Source organism: Scyliorhinus torazame, chromosome 3 (assembly GCF_047496885.1).
Source record: "Scyliorhinus torazame isolate Kashiwa2021f chromosome 3, sScyTor2.1, whole genome shotgun sequence".
Classification (NCBI taxonomy): Eukaryota; Metazoa; Chordata; class Chondrichthyes; order Carcharhiniformes; family Scyliorhinidae; genus Scyliorhinus; species Scyliorhinus torazame.
In genome coordinates this window covers 306,222,209-306,242,551 of record NC_092709.1, presented here as the reverse complement: position 1 = coordinate 306,242,551, position 20,343 = coordinate 306,222,209, and the positions used below count along the sequence as shown (strand labels likewise).

The 20,343-nt window shown below is 48.9% G+C and overlaps 1 long non-coding RNA gene across 2 annotated transcripts in view; it reads right to left on the bottom strand.

Annotated features, from left to right (window-relative positions):
• Positions 1-18,590: 18,590 nt before the first annotated feature.
• LOC140409616 (uncharacterized) overlaps positions 18,591-20,343 on the bottom strand; it is a 39,779-nt gene continuing 38,026 nt past the window's right edge. For both annotated transcript variants that reach the window (XR_011940433.1, XR_011940432.1), the window contains exon 3: positions 18,591-18,789. This is a non-coding gene — a long non-coding RNA (uncharacterized lncRNA). The remainder of the gene's footprint in view (positions 18,790-20,343) is intronic.

The following is a 20,343-nucleotide window of genomic DNA, read 5'->3' as shown; positions in this document are numbered from 1 at the left end:
AATGTGACGTGTTCCATGGTCAGCCGCAGTCACACCTTGGATCGTCCCTCACCTTCCACTTGTGGAATAGATGGCTACATGGTCCATGCCCTGTGCAGATTCAGTTGAGCATTGCCCACGGTCTTCAGGGAGGTTGGAGTCAGGAATCTGTACTCTTGGGTCAATGATGAGGTGTTTTTTAAGCTGCATGTTTTGCACAACTCTGCCCATCTGGATGGAAGGTTCCCATCAGCTGTATGAATATTAGCTACTGTTTCCCAAACTGGCCAATATAAGTTTAACTGCTCCTCTGGTGGGTTTTTTCAAGTACTTATGAATGCAAAAGTTGATATTCTCATGATTCCTTTCGTCTCATGGAGCACAATGGTGCCAAAGTGAGTGGGTGGAGAGCAATGTTGGGACTGCACCAGGCGCTCAGTTGGAGTATACGTAAGCACCCCTGATACTCTCAGCATGGCAACGCTCAGCTACTTGTACATGAACTTTGTGCAATGGCTGTAGGACTATGATGCAAATGAGAATTCTGCAACAGAGCAGACTGGGGCCATCCCTGCAATGATCACTTAGAGCCCTATCCAGGTATTTTGTGTGGGTGGGGATTGCATCAGTCATTTTCTGTAGAAAGCAACATTGGGTTCTTCCGAGGAGGTGTTATTGTTCACATGGAACACCAAAACAACTGACTTCTGTGGATAGGGAAGGCAGCACCAGGTCTGGAACTGACATTCGGTGTAGGTCCAAGTCACTTAGGAACACCTTAAATGCTTCCACCACTCACCACTCATCACCATCTGCACTTTATAGCTCAGCTTCAATCACCTTGAGGTCACCATGTATCGGTAATGAGTTTCCATCTTGTCTTGGGAAATTGGCAGTGCAGGCAGACTCCATTTTGAGGTCTAGAATGACAGTAAAGCACCAAATGTTAGACTGGTAGGGAGGTAACAGTGCAATACTATCCTAATTTACCTCAAGTATTGGGCTTATCTACTTAAAGTTTCTTCAAGGTTTGCCACAGCTTTTGAGCCTATTTTTCCACAGTAAAGAAACTGTTGTTGATGGTCGGGCCACTGAGTGGTAGCACCAGCAGTGGGCGAAGTGGAATAGATTACTAGTGAAATGCGCTGAGTCAATTAAATCCTGCAGAAAGTACTACATTGTAAATAGGAAGATTATTGGGTTGAAGAAAACTGGTGCAGTATACTGTGTTAACAGCTCACCCGCCTGCTAAAACTTAACCTCGACCTTGAATAACGATTTTAGTGCCCAGCACTGACACATAAGGCAGCAATTTAAGGGTTACAATGCTTCACTTTGTAGCCATCTGAGATGGCCACCTGCAAAGGACCATGGGAATTCTGGTCAACCCAAGACTCAGACAGATACAGAGCTTGTGTGTATTTGCAACCCATATAGCAAGACCTGATCGAAACCCCCGCTCGTTTGCATTCTAATGGCCAATTTCCCCAGAATAGGACTGCACTCAAGAGACTGATCGCCGCCACTCCCTTTACTCAGAGAGCCCAACCTCCAAGGTCAATGACCGCTAAGGACCCGCCCAGCCACCCAGGTACCCGCCCCTTTATTGGCCAAAATCGAAGGCAGTGATCGAAGCCAGTCGAATTATTGGGTCCAAGATTAAGGACTGCCCCAAAGAGTGCAAAACTCAGCAGGATAAAAAGGGACACAGCCATGTGTTCAGTCTCTTTTGGACCCGGCCTGTGCCAGCCTCCTTTGAATCCGGCCTGTGCCAGCCCAACTGCAGTATAACGACCAGACAGCCAAGTTCAAGACCAACGATCCCTACCCGATGGACGAGCGCAGCAGAGACAGAGCCACTTCTTCAAACCAGCCACGTGATCAAGATAAAGGCCTTATCCACTTGCACAGTGCCGGTCACCTGAAGTTAAGTATAGGTTATTGTAGTTGATAGGTGTAGTTTAACTTGTAGCATATTGCTACAGTCCCGTAACAGCCTCCCTGAACAGGCGCTGGAATGTGGCGACTAGGGGCTTTTCACAGTAACTTCATTTGAAGCCTCCTTGTGACAATAAGCGATTTTAATTCATTTCATTTCATTCATATTGTGCTTGCATGTCAAAGTAACCCTTGTGTGTAAATAAACCATCTTTGAACTTGAACTGACTAACTGGTTGTGTGGTCACTTGACCGATATACGGGAAAGCCTTGTGGTTCAGTAAGAGAAATAGAAACACCCACAGTATTGGCGACGCTGTTGAACATAACATCATACCATAAACAGAGCCTCAGTATCATATTGGCGACTCTAAAGAGCAACATTATTGTAGTATTCCAGTAAATTGGCAACAACTTGAGAGAGGATCCGGGTTTCTGTAAATTCTATGGGCACAATTTAGCGACCCTGTTGTGCCCAACTTGGTGTCGGGACGAGGCAGTTAAATCTCGCAAAGGCCTCTAGTGAGATTTGGGAGGTTGGGAGGACGTGGGGGGTCAATATAGGGGGGGGCGCTGAAAAAGGGGGGTACAAAATGGTGCCCCGAACTGCCAGGTGCCTTTCCTGCTGGGTTCGCCAGCATGAAATGACTCAAGTGCGGCCTCGGTGGAGAGAAACTCCATGAGGCAAAAAGAATCGCAAAGTGCCGTTGAATTGCGAGTTGTTTCTCAGTGTTGATGCTGCCAAGTAAAACCCCGCTAAACGCGCCCAAAATCAGGCATAGATTTTTTGTTGAATCTCCCCTTATGTAGGAATGAATAAAGAATTGTCGTTCCGACATCTATTGTACTGCCCTCTGCCACCTACCCCAACAAAAAGAAAATGCGAGTGAAGTGGAACACTCAAGTTAAAACAAACGTCCCCATCCTGTTATTCGTGCCTTTCAGTGGAAGAGAAACTCCGTGCAGGTTGCTATTATGCAAACGTATTTGGTTTATTTTAGCTTCTTTTCTCCTTGTACTTCAAATTAACAATTGAGATAGAAGGGAATATGGGGCTAAGTAGAAGCAAACAGCAGCCCTATCCTTTCACACACGGCCTGGCCTGCTCTTGCTCTCTTAGTAGGTATAATTTCAATAGTTGGTTAATTCCTGTTGTACAAGTCGTGTCCCAGAACATTGTGGAGGGAGATATGTCAGTTCAGAAGTGAGTGTTTATTCAGGCTTCTACTTTGCCCTGCTCCTCTGCTCTTAGACTATAGCATTGTCAGGATTGTTGCCACAAACAGAATAATTTTACATCTGATGCCTTCCCTTCACAGCGGTTAAAAGCGGAATTAATTAGGCCTCGACTGGGATCCTTACAGCTGAATAGGCTACACGGATTACTGGATATTAGTCTGGTATTCAACTCAGCCTTACTCTCTGTAGCTCCTTTGTTAGCCAGTAAAATATCTAAAAGCCTTTATGATTGGCTTCAGCATTGGCCGTATTTATTCAGCTAAGCTCGCGGATAAGGGCCAGATGCAGCTGTTTCAACATAGTGGACACCTTCAGGTCGAAGAGCGACCCAAGTGAGATCTCATTGCAGTGAAGCACCTCTCATTACCGAGCTGTGAGCCGTTTTGTGCCCATGCCATTAGACTTCTGTCAAGCCTCTTCCCGATGTCAGCTTAATCTCTAATTACAATGCAGGGTTTGTGAGTCCAGGCGAAGGCCCAACCAGGCAACGAGTGGAATGTTTGCCCTCCACAAGTGGTTCACATGCTGGCCACTAAATCTCCGTGAGCCCAACACTCTTGTTTGCAGAGTTAAAAATAAACATATTCAGAGTTTTTAACAAGCCCCGGGGTAATCTCCAGAATTCTGAGATCGCAGTGAGTGAAAGTCAAGGTTTTCTCCACCAGATTTTCTCCAGCCCACCGTCCTTTCCTTCAGAAAGAGCCAATCCCTGAACTGCTGCCCAACATCAAAATAGGAAAACGGTCAATGTTGGGGAAATTTGAGTGATACTCTCGCCACACTCCCCCTAATTTATCATTGCAGGCTCCAGTACCCCATTTGGAAGAACGCTTGTAAATGAAAACAAATCTGTCAGGGAAATAGGAATTTATACACAAATGCGGTAATATAACAAACTGCTGAAAATATAGCAGGTTGTCAACACTTGAGGAAAAAAACTCATGCTGCAGGTGGAAGCCCTGACAAATTGTTTTGAAGAAACATTATTAATCTGCTGTTTCCCCTTTCCAGAAGTTGACAGACCTGCTGTGTGAATCTCTGTTTTTGTCTCAGATTTCAAATATTTTAATTTTTAAAAAATTGTACACAATTGTTACAAATCTACAGACAGGTGCTGCTCATTCTTGGTAATAACTGCAAAATTGTTAGATGGGCATGCAGTGGTTAAGTAAGTAAAGTCACCATAGTCTCAGATCATAGGCTGCCCTTTTAGCCCCTTTGAGGGAGATGGTTGACTTGTGGTGATTTAACCTGAGGATCAGCACAGGCGTGCGGCAAGGTTAAAAAAGCGTGAATGACCTCAGCTGGAACTGAACCCACACTGTTCGCCTCACTCTGCATCACAAACCAGTTGTCTTGCCAACTGAACCAAACCAGCCCCCAGTGATTAAGCAGAGTACCATCATGATGAAGAAAGCCTGCATAACAGTACAATCAACTCACATTGTACTGACGTAATTTACACCGTTGTCTGTTCAGTGTCTCATGTTAAAACACAATGGGGTGGATATGGACTTCATGTGATAGTGTAAAAGGTGTGACAGTGGCAGGGATTTTCAATGACCCATGGGGGCAAGAAGAAGTGCGGATGCACTTTGAAAATAGCGCTCCCAGATGGCATGCAAGTGTCCAGGACTCTCTGGAATTTTCAAAGCTGTGGGTGTGAGGAGAGTTGGGAACTCACTCAACTCCAATTAACAGCCTCTTGGAGCAGTTTGTTAATGGGCTGGGGTGGGCCTAAGGGTGATTTTCAAATGGCAGTTCTCCAAACCAGGCCAATCTGCTGCTTTTAATGCATAGCTGTGGGGTTCAATGTGGGGTGCATGTAAGTAATTTTATTGATGATGTAAAATTTTAATGACTTGTAGGTTTTGTGATTTTATATTTGTTCACGGGGCGTGGTCATCGATGGCTAGACCAGCATCTGTTGCCCATCCCTAATTGCCCCTGAGAAGGTGGTGATGAGCTGCCTTCTTGAACCGTTACTGACCATGTGGTGTAGGTACACCCACAGTGCTGTTAGGAAGGGTATTCCAGGATTTTGACCCAGTGACAGTGAAGGAACGTTGATATATTTCCAAGTCAGGATGGTGAGTGACTTGGAGGGTAACCCACGGATCTGCTGTCCTTCTTTCTAAATGGTCGAGTCACAGATTTGTAAGGTGCTGTCGATGAGCCTTGGTGAGTCGTTGTGTTGCATCTTGTGGGTGGTACACACTGCTACTGTGTGTCAGTGGTAGAGGGAGTAAATGTTTATTGCCTTAGATGAGGTGCCAATCAAGCGGGATGCTTTGTGCTGAATGGTGTTGAGCTTCTTGAATGTTGTTGGAGCTGCACTCATCCTGGCAAGTGGAGAGTATTCCATCATAATCCTGACTTTTGCCTGACATCTGTAGGGTAATGATATTGGGCCTGTCTTTGCTCGGTTCACAGCTCTTACCTATTTGTAATCGATGGTGTAGCTCCTAGCTAACACTCTCCACTTCCTCTCTGGTTTTGGATTGGATTTTTTTATTGTCACGTATACCGAGGTACAGTGAAAAGTATTGTTCTGCGTGCAGCTCAGACAGATCATTCTGTACATGAAAAGAAAATACATAGTTGGGCAAACATAAAATACACAATGTTGAATACTCGCTTTTTATAGTTTTTCTCCCTCCTAGCAATTTGTGCTTTTTGTTGTCGTTTGACAATCTCTGAAGTATCAGGTGGAGTTAACAAATCAAACTGTGTTCGTAGTTTCCTCTTGAACAACAGCATTGCCGGTGATCCTTGCGCAGCAGCATGTATAGTGTTCTGGTAAGACATTAGAAATTGTTTACTCTTCTTGATAATGTTCGACACTTTGATAGAACGCTTTAATGATTGCACAAAAGATTCAGCTAATCCGTTCATTGCTGGATGATATGGAGCTGACTTGATATGGTGTATACCATTTCCTCTCAAGTAGTCCTCAAATTCCTTTGAAGTAAACTGAGTGCCATTATCACTGACAATCTGCTGCAGTGCCCCAAATCTGGGGCGAAATTCTCCCCCAACGGCGCGATGTCCGCCGACTGGCGCCAGAAACGGCGGCAATCAGACGGGCATCGCGCCGGCCCAAAGGTGCGGAATGCTCCGCATCTTTGGCGGCCTAGCCCCAGCATTGAGGGGCTAGGCCGACGCCGGAGGGATTTCCGCCCCGCCAGCTGGTGGAAATGGCGTTTGTTGCCCCGCCAGCTGGCGCGGAAATGCGGCGCATGCGCGGGAGCGTCAGCGGCCGCTGACAGTTTCCCGGTGCATGCGCGGGAGCGTCAGCGGCCGCTGACGCTCCCGCGCATGCGCCGCATTTCCGCGCCAGCTGGCGGGGCAACAAACGCCATTTCCACCAGCTGGCGGGGCGGAAATCCCTCCGGCGTCGGCCTAGCCCCTCAATGCTGGGGCTAGGCCGACGCCGGAGGGATTTCCGCCCCGCCAGCTGGTGGAAATGGCGTTTGTTGCCCCGCCAGCTGGCGCGGAAATGCGGCGCATGCGCGGGAGCGTCAGCGGCCGCTGACAGTTTCCCGGTGCATGCGCGGGAGCGTCAGCGGCCGCTGAAAGTTTCCCGCGCATGCGCAGTGGGGAGAGTCTCTTCCGCCTCCGCCATGGTGGAGGCCGTGGCAGAGGCGGAAGGGAAAGAGTGCCCCCACGGCACAGGCCCGCCCGCGGATCGGTGGGCCCCGATCGCGGGCCAGGCCACCGTGGGGGCACCCCCCGGGGCCAGATCGCCCCGCGCCCCCCCCCAGGACCCCGGAGCCCGCCCACGCCGCCTGGGGTCCCGCCGGTAAATACCAGCTTTGATTTACGCCGGCGGGACAGGCAATTTCTGGGGGGGACTTCGGCCCATCCGGGCCGGAGAATTGAGCGGGGGGGGTCCCGCCAACCGGCGCGGCCCGATTCCCGCCCCCGCCCAATCTCCGGTACCGGAGACTTCGGCGGGGGCGGGATTCACGGCGGCCAACGGCCATTCTCCGACCCGGCGGGGGGGTCGGAGAATGACGCCCCTGGTGACTACTTCGTCTAGTTTCTCAATGGTCTGCTTAATTGCCATTGACTTCATAATTGCGACTTCTGGCCATTTTGAATGCGTGTCCGCAGGTCACCACAGTGACCCTCCAGTGGACCCGCATAATCGATGTGTATTCTCTGCCCTAGCTGTGTCAGCCATTCCCATAGATGTAATGGTTGGAATGGTGGAGTGTTCCTTAGTTTTGCACAAGATTGGCATTGCCCAAATTTCTCTTCAATTTCAGCAGCTAATCCTGGCCACCTAAATTAATTGCATGCCAACTTCTTCATTCTTACCACACCAGAATGTCCCTCATGCAGTTGCCATGGACTCTATGATGTAAGCACAGAGGAATAATCGCACGGATTCCCCACAATAGAACTCCATTCTGCACTGTCAGCTCAAATCTTTGTGTGTTGTAGGGTTTGAGGTCTGGATTTTTCTTATGAATGTCTGATAACATCCCTTTTTCATAGAATTATAGAATCCCTATGGTGCAGAAGGAGACCATTTGGCCCATCGAGTCTCCACCAGGCCCTGCCCCGATAGAGCACCCTACCTAGTCCCAAACCCGCACCCTATCCCTGTAACCCCACCTAACGTTTGGACAATAAAGGCAATTTAGGGTGGCAAATTCACCTAACATACACTGTGGGTTGAAACTGGTGTACCCGGAGGAAATCCACGCAGACATGGGAAGAATGTGCAAACTCCACATCAAACAGTCATCCAAAGTCAGCATCGAACCCTGGTCCCTGGAGCTGTGAGGCCAGCAATGTTAATGACTGTGCCTCCATGCTGCAAACCCATCACCTTCCCCATCACTGGATGGGTTCTGGTATATCTTTGGACTTGAGATGAAGCCACAGGTACATTGTTCACGAGTGAGAAATACAAAATATTGAAATACAAAATACAAAATGTTCTTCAAGATCATGCTTGACTTGTAACGGCAATCGCGATAAACCATCAGCGTTTGTATGCTGCTCTGACTTGCAATACTGGATATCCTACGTGCGTGCCAACAATATCAATGATTATCTTTGCAATCTACTTGCTGCCATAGAAGGTCTACCTTTATACGGCCCAAATATTGTACTCAAGGGTCAATGATCCATCAAAAGGGTAAAATGACTCCCATAAAGGTAATGGTGGAACTTTCTTACACCGGAACTTATGCTCTATGCTTCTTTTTCTAGCTGAGCGTAATTCATTTTTGCACTAGTAAGAGTGCCTGTAATAAATGCCATTGGTGGTTCCCCTCCTGAAGGCTTCATGTGCGAGACGACTGCACCAACTCCAGAGGGTGAGGTATCGGGGCGGTACAGTAGCACAGTGGCTAGCACTGTTGCTTCACAGTGCCAGGATCCCAGGTTTGATTCCTGGCTTGGGTCACTGACTTTGTGGAGTCTGCACGTTCCCCATGTGTCTGCGTGGGTTTCTTCCGGGTGCTCCGGTTTCCTCCCACAAGTCCCGAAAGACGAGCTGTTAGGTAATTTGGATATTCTGAATTCCCCCTCAGTGTACCCGAACAGGCGCCGGAATGTGGCGAGTAGGGGCTTTTCACAGTAACTTCATTGCAGTGTTAATGTCAGCCTACTTGTGACAATAAAGATTATTATTATCATTGGCTAATTGCAACTTTATTTTTGGATTATAATAAACCAACAGCTCTGCCTTCAGTAAAGATTCTTTCACTTCATTGTCTGCATTTTCACATTCCTCTGACCAGTACCTTGCCTAGTTGACACATAACAACGTGGGTAAAGGCTTTAATCGTGTTGCTAAATTCAACAAACATTTACCATAATCCTTGATCAATCCAAAAAACGACCTGAATTGTGTCACATTTTGAGGATGCGGTGCTTCTCAGATTTCTGACATTTTCCTCAGTTCTTTGTGTGAACCCATCTTTGTTGATGATATGACTGTGGTAATTTATCGATGATTTGAAAAAGTCACACTTTTCCTTCAGGGTTGTGGCCTAATCTTCGAACACCTGCTCATACGTCTTCAGAAGATGTAAATTGCTCTTTGAATCTGCTAATTGATTGACTTTCCCAATTGGGAAACCGCCCATGCTCTGTCAAATAGAGCAGGAAAGTTTCCACGGTTAAGAGACAACTTCGGGGTTATAACAACTCCCACTGGACTCTTCTTTTTATACTTTGTCCTGGTATCATAGAGTCATAGATGTTTACAGCATGGAAACAGGCCCTTCGGCCCAGCTGGTCCATGCCGCCCAGTTTCTATCACTAAGCTAGTCCCACCTGCCTGCATTTGGCCCATATCCCTCTATACCCACCCTGCCCATGTAACTGCCTAACTGTTTTTTAAAGGACAAAATTGTACCCGCCTCTACCACTGCCTCTGGCAGCCCGTTCCAGATGCTCACCACCCTCTGTGTGAAGAAATTTCCCCTCTGGTCTCTTTTGTATCTTTATCCTCTCACCTTAAACCCACGCCCTCTTGTTCTAGACTCCTCTACCTTTGGGAAAAGATGTCGACTATCTCTCTTATCTATGCTCTTCTTTATTTTTAGACCTCTATAAGATCACCCCTAAGCCTCCTACGCTCCAGGGGAAAAAAGTCCCAGACTATCCAGCCTCTCCTTATAACTCAAACCATCAAGTCCTGGTAGCATCCTCGTAAATCTCTTCTGCACTCTTTCTAGTTTAACAATATCCTTCCTATAATAGGGTGACCAGAACTGAACACAATATTCCACAGTGTGTTGTTACCATATCGTGTACAACTTCAACAAGACGTCCCAACTCCTGTATTCAATATTCTGACCAATAAAACCTAGCATGCTGAATGCCTTCTTCACCACCTTGTCCAACTGTGACTCCACCTTCAAGGAGCTATGAACCTGTACCCCTAGATCTCTTTGTTCTGTAACTCTCTCCAACTCCCTACCATTAACTGAATATAACCTCCTTTTGCCTTACAGCTTCATCACCTTTGTCATTTAATCGTTGCTGCCCTTTACTCTCTCACAACCTGTCCCTTTTCTTCATTCCCTGCCTCTCTACTTGCTTAAAAGATGTTCATTGCCAGTTAGCTCCCCAGTTGTGCTGAAAAGCCACTGACCTGAAATATTGGGCTGAATCTTCTTGCCTTAGTACCTGCCGGAACAGAGGAACCATTCTTGGGTTTGGAACCCAATTTCCTGGATGGATTGTCCGGACATTGTTTTTTTTTGCCGATTGTCATCTCGTCACCAGACTTTCCTGATCAATCAGGGAGGGTGGGTGGGGCTTCAGCACCTACAAGGATGAAGAGGCGACCTGACAAGGCTGATCCCTGGGCCTTTCACTTTTTCCTGGGCGTTCTGTTGTGCGTCTGAGAGACTGCAGTGAAATGAGCTCTCCCAAGGATGGGAGGAAGAGGACACAGTATGAAGAGGGCCACTTAATCGCACAAAAGACGAGGTGGAGAGCCCATCGTCTTCCCAACTTCCCATCATTGTATCAGAGGCCGGGAAAGTTGTGAAAAAGGCCTTCTCGACCCCTTAGCCAATTGAGGCCCTGAGGCAGCCAATTAAGGGCCACTCAAGGGCTTCTTCCCACCAGTATTGGTGGGGGGGGGCACTTTATCAGCAAGGCCATCCCCATAGGACATCTTGCCCCTGCCATCCATGCCAACCCTCTCCTCCAATCTCACCAGGGGCTATCTCACTGGCCCAGCGAGGTCTACCCAGCTACCTCTCTTCAGGGTCTTCCATTATTGTTCTTTGTCCAAAGCCTCCTGTAGCAACATCACCCAAGGTCGGAACCGAACCCGGGTCCCTGGCTCTGTGAGGCAGCAGTGCTAACCAGTCTACCACCGTGCCACCCATGTTGTACAAACGTAATCTTGTCATCCCTAATTCTCTTTAACATTTTAATGACATTTCTGGTGACCAATAACGGTTGAGTCAGTCAGCAGTGACCACCACTCCTAGTGGTGCTGCTGGGACTGAGGAGCTGCTATTCATCTGATTGGACACAGGATCATCATCCTGACAGCAGGCTTATAAATGCCAGATTAGGATTAATTCCCTTTGAGGCTTCTGGAAATGCCGGCAGCCGCGTTACCACCAGCCCTCCAGCCGGCGGTGGATGGAGACATCACCACGATCAGTAAATTCAGCCCAACCTCTCCAAACAAGGACGATGGATTGACAAGGAAATCAGGAGCACAGGGTGGTCCCTCCAACCTGGAGACAATGTTCAATGAGGATCCAGGAGGACATGAAAGCTGAGGGGCATAACCCATTCGTGTGCGGGGCCCACACCCTGACTTACTCAGAATCCTCTTGCATAGCATACCTCAGGTTAACACCCCTTACAGCTCCACTCACTGCTATCATGTTAGCGGCCGCTCACGGCATCCCCGCGCATGCCCTGTGGAGGGAGTCTCTTCCGCCTCCGCCAAGGTGGAGACCGTGGCGAAGGCGGAAGGAAAAGAGTGCCCCCACGACACAGGCCCGCCCACGGATCGGTGGGCCCTGATCGCGGGCCAGGCCACCGTGTGGGAACCCCCCGGGGACAGATCGCCCCGCTCGTCCCCCAGGACCCGGAGCCCGCCCCGCCACCTTGTCCCGCTGGTAAGAGATGTGGTTTAATCCACGCCGGCGGGACAGGCATCCTATCAGCGGGACTTTGACCCATCCGGACCGGAGAATCGCGGGGGGGGGCCCGCCAACCGGCGCGGGGGCGGGATTCACGCCAGCCCCCGGCGATTCTCCGACCCGGCGGGGGGGTCGGAGAATCTCATCCCTGCTAACTGCTCAGGGGATGGAACCTCCCGTCCCCCAGCCATGTGTCCCTGGGCGGGGTGCCGTTCGTTGGTCCCGGATCCTCTATTCCCGTCGAGAAACGGGGGTGTGGGCTGCACTGCTGGTGGGAAACGTGAATCGCAACGGCCGGAGAACTGCAGCCCAGGTCTTTGGTGATCTCTGTTGAAGGGTAAATATTAGCTGGGAAAATCTGCCCTTCTCTTTTTTGAAATGATTCCATGGGATCTCTTACATCCCCCTGGAGGGCCAGCCGGTGGGGGTGGGGGGGTTCTCAGCTTAACACTGCACCTGAAAGGCAGCACTTCTGACAGTACAACATTCTCTCAGTTCTTTACTGAAGCACCAGCCCGCTGTTGTGTTCAAGTCCGTGTTAAACAGAAGTGCCACGAGAGGCACACCCTTTTGAGTAAAAATGTAATAATTCACAGAACAGAGAACAAAGAAAAGTACAGCACAGGAACAGGCCCTTCAACCCTCCAAGCCCGTGCCGACCATGCTGCCCGTCTAAACTAAAATCTTCCACACTTTCTGGGTCCGTATCCCTCTATTCCCATCCTATTCATGTATTTGTCCAGATGACCCTTGAATATCACTATCATCCCTGCTTCCACCACCTCCTCCGGTAGCGTGTTCCGGGCACCCACTACCCTCTGTGTAAAAAACCTGCCTCGTACATCTCCTCTAAACCTTGCCCCTCGCACCTTAAACCTATGCCCCTAGTAATTGACCCCTCAACCCTGGGGTAAAGCCTCTGACTATCCACTCTGTCTATGCCCCTCATAATTTTGTAGACCTCTATCAGGTCGCCCCTCAGCCTCCGTCGCTCCAATGAGAACAAACCGAGTTTATTCAACCGCTCCTCATAGCTAATGCCCTCCATACCAGGCAACATCCTGGTAAATCTCTTCTGCACTCTCTCCAAAGCCTCCACATCCTTCTGGTAGAGTGGTGACCAGAATTGAACACTATACTCCAAGTGTGGCCTAACTAAGGTTCTGTACAGCTGCAACATGACTTGCCAATTCTTATACTCAATGCCCCGGCCAATTAAGGCAAGCATGCCGTATGCCTTCTTGACTACCTTCTCCACCTGTGTTGCCCCTTTCAGTGACCTGTGGACCTGTACACCTAGATCTCTCTGACTGTCAATATTCTTGAGGGTCCTACCATTCACTAAATATTCCCTACCTGTATTAAACCTTCTAAAATGCATTACCTCACATTTGTCCGGATTAAACTCCATCTGCCATCTCTCCGCCCAAGTCTCCAAACGATGTAAATCCTGCTGTACCCTCTGACAGTCCTCATCGCTATCCGCAATTCCACCAAACTTTGTGTCATCCTCAAACTTACTAATTAGACCTGTTATATTTTCCTCCAAATCATTTATATATACTATGAACAGCAAGGGTCCTAGCACTGAATCCTGCGGAACACCACTAGTCACAGTCCTCCAATCAGAAAAGCATCCTTCCATTGCTACTCTCTGCCTTCTATGACCTAGTCAGTTCTGTATCCACCTTGCCAGCTCACCCCTGATCCCGTGTGACTTCACCTTTTGTACTAGTCTACCATGAGGGACCTTGTCAAAGACCTTACTGAAGTCCATATAGACAAGCTCCACTGCCCTACCTGCATCAATCATCTTTGTGACCTCTTTGAAAAACTCTATCAAGTTAGTGAGACATGACCTCCCCTTCACAAAACCATGCTGCTTCTCACTAATACGTCCATTTGCTTCCAAATGGGAGTAGATCCTGTCTCGAAGAATTCTCTCCAGTAACTTCCCTACCACTGACATAAGGCTCACCGGCCTGTAGTTCCCTGGATTATCCTTGCTACCCTCCTTAAACAAAGGAACAACATTGGCTATTCTCCAGTCCTCCGGGACATCACCTGAAGACAATGAGGATCCAAAGATTTCTGTCAAGGCCTCAGCAATTTCCTCTCTAGCCTCTTTCAGTATTCTGGGGTAGATCCCATCAGGCCCTGGGGACTTATCTACCTTAATATCTTTCAAGACGCCCAACACCTCGTCTTTTTGCATCTCAATGTGACCCAGGCTATCTACACACCCTTCTCCAGACTCAACACTCACCAATTCCTTCTCTTTGGTGAATACTGATGCAAAGTATTCATTTAGTACCTCACCTGTTTCCTCTGGCTCCACACATAGATTCCCTTGCCTATCCTTCAGTGGGCCAACCCTTTCCCTGGCTACCCTCTTGCTTTTTATGTATGTGTAAAAAGCCTTGAGATTTTCCTTAACCCTATTCAAATTCATTTGAACAAATGTGATGCCAACTTACCCTGGACAATATGGGGTATATGTTCCTTTGCATGGTGCTGTTTCCCTGTCCTTTTGTACTGTTTGCCCACTGCTGTGTCTATTTAATGGTCTTATCTAATTAGAACTTCATGTCATAAATTGTAACTGTTAAGCAACGAGGGATGTATCATCAAACCTGGAGAGATAATGTAAGTAAATATTGTCACATTAATAAAAAGGAACATGGGTCTGAACTTCACGCTTGGTGTGCACTCAAAGTCGGTGGGCGGGCAAACAGATGTAGAATCTGCTCCTGGGCAAGTTCACATTCTCCAAACGATTTCACACTGGGTGGCCAATTAAGGCCTTCCCAGCGGGAAACATGTCTTCGGGCGGCCTGACAGTGCGGGCCGGAATTGGGACGAGGACAGGTCAAGCGGCAGGTACAATGGGGACCCAGCAGGGGTTTAGAAACTCTACAGCCAGCACCCTGAAGGCTGCCAGGGGTTGGGGGGGAGGCAGGGGGGGCACTTTATACAATGGAAGAAGGAAGTGTTGTTTGCAATAATGACCTCAGCACCTGGCAGGCACTAGGTTCAATGATCTTCTGTGGTCAGCAAGGGTGGGTAGAGAGATGGCATGGAGCTGTGTGGAAGAGTGTAGTCACATGGCCCTTCCTCCTGATGCTCAGGAGTGTAAGGGTTTGTGTGTGACAACTGGCACTGAAGCCTGTGCTGCCAAGGCTGGGGTGCCTGCATGCTTTGTCTGAGTGCATTGGAGGGTGAGTTGTGCCACTCTGACTGGTCCTGCATCCTGGCTCTCTCCGTTTGTGGGGGGGGGGGGGGGGGGGGGGGGGGGGCGGAGGGGGGGGGGGGGGGCAAACTGCAATGGTGATCCACGGAGAGGAAGCACTAATGATGAATTCTGTTCTTCCCTGTCAGGAAAAGAGAAGCCATGATGTGGCGATCCCGGCGTTGGACTGGGATGAGCACAGCAAAAAGTCTTACAACACCAGGTTAAAGTCCAACAGGTTTGTTTCAAATCACTTGCTTTCGGAGCACTGCTCCTTCCTCAGGTGAATGAAGAGGTGGGTTCCAGAAACATATATATCGACAAAGTCAAAGATGCCAGACGATACTTTGAATGCGAGTCTTTGCAGGTAGTTAAGTCTTTACAGTTCCAGACGTTGCGACTGGAGAGCGAGATACTCACAGGTTAAAGTGTGAATTGTCTCAAGCCAGGACGGTTAGTTGGATTTCGCAAGCCCAGGCCAGATGGGGGGGATGAATGTAATGCGACATGAATCCAAGGTTCTGGTTGAGGCCGTACTCATGTGTTCGGAACTTGGCTATATGTTTCTGCTCGGCGATTCTGCGTTGTCGCCCGTCCTGAAGGCCGCCTTGGAGAACGCTTATCCGAAGATCAGAGGCTGAATGCCCTTGAATGCTGAAGCGTTCCCCGACTGGCAGGGAACATTCCTGCCTGGCGATTGTCACGCGATGTCCGTTCAACCGTTGTCGCAGTGTCTGCATGGTCTCGCCAATGTACCACGCTTCGGGACATCCTTTCCTGCAGTGTAAGAGGTAGACAACGTTGGCCGAGTCGCACGAGTATGTACCACGTACGTGGTGGGTGGTGTTCTCACGTGTAATGGTGGTACCCATGTCGATGATCTGGTCCGTCTTGCAGAGATTGCCATGGCAGGGTTGTGTGGTGTCGTGGTCGCTGTTCTGAAGGCTTGGTAGTTTGCTGCAAACAATGGTTTGTTTGAGGTTGCACAGGTGTTTGAAGGCAAGTAGTGGGGGTTTGGGCATGACCTTGCAAGATGTTCATCTTCATCGATGACATGTTGAAGACTGTGAAGAAGATGTCGTAGTTTTGCCACTCCGGGGAAAAGAAAAGCCATAATGCGGCAGAACACTGAAGCACGGGCGGTGGAGTACCGGTCTGCATGTCAGAATGGAGTGTCACCATGGAGATCGCTCCACTGTTCGTGGTGAGACAGGAGTCTTAGATAAAGGTAAGAGAGCAGTGTACAGATGCAAGTGCGAGGGGAGTACAAATATTGTGGGGTCCCTCATCTGAAATGGAAAATGTCACAGCCTGAATGCCCCCTGAAATTCCAATGCAGAAGGCAGAAGATGCAGCACCTGCAAATCTAAGTTTAAGGCACTTTGAACATGACAGGAGTTTGTCATGGGTGGCATTATGTGCGTTCGATATTTTGACATTTCTGTGTGGTGTGGCCATAACGTATTTTTTTCAGTGCATTGAAGGAAACATTTTCTCAAGGGTGGTTGGAATCTGGAACTCAGCCTGAAAGGTGGTAGAGGTGGAAACCCTCACAGCATTTAAGAAGCATTTAGATGAGCACTTGACATGCCACAGCATGCAAAACTATGGACCAAGTGCAGGAAAATGGGATTAGATTAGGCAGGTGTTTGATGGCGAGCGTTGGAACGATGGGCCGAAGGGTGTCTTACTTTGCTGCAAAACCCGATGACTCGATCACCACGCAAATGCAATATTGAGGTCGGTGGGAACTTGCGAGAGTCGGAGCCGCCATGTCCACTGACAACGAAAGGGCTAATTCAGGGCCATTAAAAGGCTTATTGACTGCAATTTTGCATAGAGGCAGGTGGGTTGCACGTTTTCTCAAATTGTCATCAAAGGGCGGGTAAAAGGTCCCCGGAGCAGACACACTTCCAGTTTATTTGCAACTCTGTTGATGTCTCGGTTCAGATTTCTGTTGATTTCCTTTTGATTGCTGTTGCTTTTTAAGCCTGCCTAGCTATGTATGGGCCCCCCTTATTCTCTGGAAGCTATGCCAACAACGTTTACGGTACTTGTGGAATAGAACATATTGACGCTGCTGTCGAGACACTGGAGTATGGAAGTCTGTCAGGCACCTGGCAGCGGCCACTATTTGCGCCTCACGTGCCATTCGCCGCCCAATCGGGTTGCCCGATTCCGGCATCAGCCGACGGAGAATCCCGCCCACAGTGTTTTGGCCTCAACAACTTCCTGTGGTAGCAAATTCCACAGACTGACCACTCTCTGCATGAAGAAATTTCTCCTCATCTCTGTCCTAAACAGTCTATCCCGTATCCTTAGATTGTGACCCTTGATTCTGGCCTGCCCAACCATCTGAAACATCCCGGCCGGGATGCTCCGATCCCGTGCCGTTCGGAGAATCCCCAGGGGGACGCGGGCATCACGCCACGCCGCCCCGACGCCGGCTCGCCGATTCTCCAGCGCCGATTTTCGGGCGCCCACGGGATCGCCACCGCGCCAGTCGGGGGACGTTGAAATCCTCACAGGGTGAGACCTGGATGGTGTGTCTGCGGGGGCCGTCCTGGAGGGAGGGGGGGGGGGGATCCGACCCCGGGGGGGGGGGGGGGGGGGGGGGCCTCCACGGTGGCCTGGCCCGCGATCGGGGCCTACTGATCGGTGGGCGGGCTCGTTCCGTGGGGGCCTATGTTCCTCCGTGCCGGGCCCCTGTAGGGCTCTGCCATATTGCCCGGGGATCGGCGCGGAGACAGGAACCCGCGCGCATGCACGAACATGCGCCGGCCATGCCGCGCCGGCTGGAGCTGTGGGGACCACTCCGGGCCGACCTCGCGCCCTCGGAAGAGGAGCATACCTGACAATTGAGGACCGATGACGCCGGAGTTTTTTATGCCAGTGTCAGAACTTGGCCGCGGGATTGGAGAATCCCTCCCCCATCTTCCATCTATCCTGTCTAGTCCTGTTGGAATTTTAAAGGTTTCTATGAGATCCCCCTTCACTCTTCTGAACTCCAGTGAATACAATAACTCTTTACATCCATAAATAATTACTTGGGAAGTAGAGGTGGGTGTAGGTGCCCACCAATATATAGTTAATAGTATTAAACCCATGCGGATATGGGAGGAGCTGTATGCTTTTACCATATGCTGCACCCAAGCAGCAATGTACACTTCTGAGTCGCTGGTGTCCAAATTTGCTAAAGTTTTCAGTGGGATTTAGATTTCGAAAGGTTGGTTTCCCAAAAATAATGAGCGATTCATACAGAGCCGTACTTCAGCAAAAATCAGCACTTTCAGCAGAGTAACTGAAAGAAAATTGGAAATAAGTGCAAGCGTTGCACTTGACTATGTATAGCCAGGCTGTCGAGAGGTCAGTCTACTTCAACCACAGATGTTAGTTTAGCTCTTAAAACCTTGACGGAGTTCCTCACCCAAACCTTTCTCGCTCTCTCAGCCACGCACCCTACTTCAACAGAAAAAACAAAGGAGGTAGGTAGAGGGAACAAGCTGAACGTAAAGTTTGACATCATAAGCATTTAATTTGGATTTAAATGATACATAATTTAACATAACTCTGGAAGGGAGAGCGTTCACAGAAGGAGAAACAATGGAATCAACTGCTGAAGCCATATGGCAGTGCCTTTACAAACTGGAAGTGAATATGAACATCTGGCCATTGTCTCCTCAAAATGACTGTGCTTGATTTAAGAGGCACATGGGCTGCCTCCGAGTAGGTAATGACCTTGCCAGGAAGTGCTATCCACATCTGCGAACAGAGGAAGACAACGTTTTATTACGCAGTGTCAAGCCACAATAGTTCCACAGCCCTCCGAGTAAAACATCTGCTGACTATCATAGAATTACCAGGCAATAATAGACATGCCTTCAGTCTTGCTGCCCAGGTGGCTTGCCTATGCTCTGTGCCCCACAATACATTGAAATGTAGTTGTGATCTTTGTATTATGAAAAGGTAATGGAGCTTTGTTTAACATCTTTGGTTTCTTTTATACCTTTCCTCCCATGGCCACTGAGCTGGAATCTCCGCTCTGTGGCCAAAGTGGGCTTCCTGCTGTCACTGTCAACAAAATATTCCACTCCCGCTGCTTGTGTTTAACTGCTTCTCTTCAGATGGCCTCCATGGTATTGAAATATATTAATAATGCCTTGTGATGGCTTATCCCTGCTGCTTTTATTTATTGAGTAACCTGGGTGAATCATGGTCCGTGCTAGGCCTCTTTGGCTTAGTGAAGGCTGTCACCACATTTGAAACAGACAGGGGATTAAAGACCCAGTGATGAGTTAACAGCAAGGTTGGATTGATAAAGTGTTTTAAGCTGTAAGGGAGAAAGAGGTTGAGAAGGCTAGAGTTCTTCCAGCACTGTGTGGGCCTGAGAAAGAATAAGACCCAGGTTTTTAAACCCAGTCCGGGTGCACAGAATCAGGGACGGCACTGCGGGCTGAGCGGAAGGTCTGCCTCTATGCAAGTGAAGCAAAAGGGTAGAAATAAAAAAGCACTCCAGCGCTCACCCCTCACCCCCAACATATTCTCTATGCACCATTCATGCCAACCTATGCCAACCTGTGCCCCCTAACCATCCCTGGGACTTTCACATGCCCATGCCCTCCGCCTACCACACTTTATTCTTACTCTCTCCAAATCACAGAGTATCCTTGGACACTTCCTTGACAGGTTTGATACTACTTTGACAGCTGGACAGTTCCTTGACAGTTGCACAGTTCTTTGACAGTTCCAGTGTGTTTATGCGTAACAAGTGCATAATCATGTTTAATTTTAAAAATCCAAAAGGGTGCCTTACCTCTCCCAATGAATGCTTAATCTCTCCCAAAGCTATTCTGGGACCCTTTCCAAAAGGTTGTCCAAATGATCCCACCAAGTTCAGACTTCATTTTACCTGTTCTAATCTGCAAACTTTGAGATTCACACCCCTGGCCTGCCAAAGTCCCACTTCAGTGTGCGCAACTGGTGATTTATATGGCCAGCTGCCTGCACGAATTGTGCCTGCGTGAACCCCGGTCTGAGTCCCGTCCTGCTCTCATGAAGGTGCCAGGTCGTGGGACGGGATTTAGAATTTTCGGCCATTTCCAGGATGTTCACCAAGATGAAACCGGTCTGCCTTGGGGCAATACTGGGCCTAAATGTAGGCCCATTGATGAAAGAAAAATAAGATCATCTGCGACAGTTGTTGGAAGCGAGGGGTGAGGGATGGATCATACAACATGCTTTTTGTTCCCAGGAGCTTCACAGAACTTTTGGAAGGGCTTCCACAGATCAGGAAGCAGCATTTTATCCTTGGATGGC